The sequence below is a fragment of the Astatotilapia calliptera genome, chromosome 22 (assembly GCF_964374335.1).
Source record: "Astatotilapia calliptera chromosome 22, fAstCal68.1, whole genome shotgun sequence".
Classification (NCBI taxonomy): domain Eukaryota; kingdom Metazoa; phylum Chordata; class Actinopteri; order Cichliformes; family Cichlidae; genus Astatotilapia; species Astatotilapia calliptera.
Genome location: NC_137442.1, coordinates 21,424,164 through 21,426,829, shown reverse-complemented (window position 1 = coordinate 21,426,829; position 2,666 = coordinate 21,424,164). Strand labels below are relative to the sequence as shown.

Genomic DNA, 2,666 nt, shown 5'->3' with positions numbered 1-2,666 from the left:
AGTCTTTCTCCTGTATGGATCTATATGAGGGTTATTTAAAACCAGGGAGCTTTCCGTCGGCCTAGTTAAACTCATACAATTTTTTAAAACCCCGTTTATTAGTCGTTAACCATTTCCACTCCTCATGAAATAACGAAACGCACACGGATGGGGGTCGGTGTGAATGCCAGCTCTGCCAGCTGGGCAGTGTCTCAGAGCTGGTAGTCTCACAGGCTGAATGTATAGAGACAGCAGTCATGTTAAGTTGCTCTCCAGTCTCTGTCGGTTTAAATGAGCCAATGCATGGCTGCAGTCCGCGCGCGCGCGTGTGTGCGTGTGTGTGTGTGGCTGCAGGCTCTGCAAGAGGAGTAGTGAATGTATCGCTGAGGAATGTACAGAAAGTCTCCCCGCCCCCAGCTTCAGGGCTCCTCGCTATGGACAAATTCCATAGGGGGCAAAACTGACATAAAGTTTCAGACTAGACTGCATCCTATGTGGGAAGATTTTCTGCGGTTAATGTCGGTGTAGGAAAAGAACTGACAAAATCGATCTGTTTAATCACAGTGTAGGACATTTCTAGAGGGAAAGTCAAGGAGGGAAAGAAGGGAGGGAGATTGTTTAGGTTAAAAAAACAGAGAGAGCTTATAGCCCAACTTTGAGCTGGCCTCGCTCCAAGATATAGTCTACGTCGCCAAGCGCAAGGCTCTTTCACAATCCTATTTAGGCTACAGAGAATCAAGGATTCTGTTTTCCGGTGAGATTGCTTTATTATGTTTTTATTTATTTATTTGTTGCGAGGCGATTCGCATCTTTGACAACATTGTCGTTCCACGTGAGTTTTAACCATTTAATCCAGTTGCTGACCGCTTCGGACAAGAGTCAGGGAAGACTGTGGTGAACGCCATGTTGAGAAGAATCTAGAGCCTTACAGTATCATTAACTAAAAGCAAACAATGTCCTTAACGATGTTAATGCAACTGCGTTTTTCTTTTTTTCCTTTTTCTGCTCCATACATGTGTTTTCTATTGTCATCAAGTGCTTTCATGTAGGCTCCAAAAACCCTTAAAAAGGGCATGTTTATTCCACAGATTCTGCTTTGAGATGACACCCTTCATCTCATTAGAAAATGGCGGTTTGTGCCCCCTAAAGCACATGCCAAGGAATATTTCTTGCAGCAGTTAAATGGGGATAGCCATAGTCTGCTGGCAAATTAGCAAATATTCCAGAAAATATCTCTGTTATGTTCTTTTAAAAAGACGAATAATCCCAGAAAATAATCTGCTCTCTTTTTTTCTCGCTTTCTTGTCTTACACACCCCCCAATACACAACTTAAATCTTGGGAATTTGTGTGGAAAAGTTTCTTCTTCCTATGCCATCAGTAGATGATAGTACTGCTTATATATGCTGTTGTTTTAAATGAAATAATCATTCATTTGTTTTTTGCTGGAAGAGGAGGGGAGGTTTAAAAAGCGGCCAAACGTAGCTGCCGTCACACGATTGTTTTGTTTCAGTTGGCAGCAACTGTTCCTTTATTAATTGATCTATTTTTGTAATTAAAATATTTACCAAGTAGCTGATCATTTGGTTATATTTTGAGCTTAGTGCACACCCTTCAAAGCATGGCGTTTGTAGCAGCTGTAATTAGGAATACTTATCTCTTCTTCTTTTTTCTCTCTTTTTAAAAATTGAACATCAAATGGACAAAAATGCACTTTGACGTCATAAACATTTGTTGATTTTTGTGTGTTTCATGTGAACTGAAGATCACTGCATTTTTTTAGTCTATTGTTGTGGAGCCTTTGTGTAGGTTAGCAGCACATGTTGATGCAGCAGGAAAAGTTTTCACGCAGAGTCACATGAACATTTGCAGACTTTGGTATATATTGCAGCTATACTGAACATGCTTTGGCATGTGGCTTTGTCTCTCTTATAGGAAACCTTCCCCTCTGGCAGCTGTTGTTTACTGGTTTCAGCACCTTGATTGATTAGTTACAGTGTGCTACGTGTTAAGAACAATTCCTTCCTTAACGCCAACCCCCCCTCCAAAAAGCAATGACTTGTTTTCTGAAAGAAGATGGAAACATGATTTGCTGTTATTTGGAGTTTTAACACTTTGCAATTTTGCAATGGGCTTGTGTTTGTTGTGCGAGAAAGTACGTGACTTGATGAATCTTAAGCAGAGTAAGTTGTCCGTTTCCTCTGATTAGAAATGCAGGTGTGACTTGAAAGCTTGAAAGTGATGTGATGAGCATCTGTGACTTTGAATATTTTTGTTCATTAATTTAAGTGTTTAAAAAACAAATCGTTTATGGGCATTTTCTTCAACCATCTAGCTTTTAAATATTATAGATAATAATTAACTTTTTAATTAGTGTGTGGATTCCCATTTGGGTTTAGCAGTCAGGTATAGATGCATGCAAAACATTAAAATGTTTTAAAATGGCTATTTAATTATTTTAACATGTTAATACAAATTAGACTAGTGTTTGTAAAGCAATAAAATACACTCCTAGTGTAATAAAATGTTGTTTATCTGCTGAATTTGTGGAAATCTCTTTAAAGTATGAATAGAAAAATGAATTTAACTTTCAGAAATGTAATTTTTGAAAGCATCTGCTGACTAAGATTAAGAATTTGAGATAATGGTCCAAATGAAAACAATTAAAAGAGGCCGGCGGTATTTATG

At 38.5% G+C, this 2,666-nt stretch overlaps 1 long non-coding RNA gene across 1 annotated transcript; it reads left to right on the top strand.

Moving 5' to 3' along the window:
- Nucleotides 1-431: 431 nt before the first annotated feature.
- LOC145423489 (uncharacterized) lies at nucleotides 432-2,231 on the top strand. The gene is made up of 2 exons (XR_013904549.1): nucleotides 432-733; nucleotides 1,914-2,231. It is a non-coding gene; the product is annotated as an uncharacterized LOC145423489 (long non-coding RNA).
- Nucleotides 2,232-2,666: the final 435 nt, after the last annotated feature.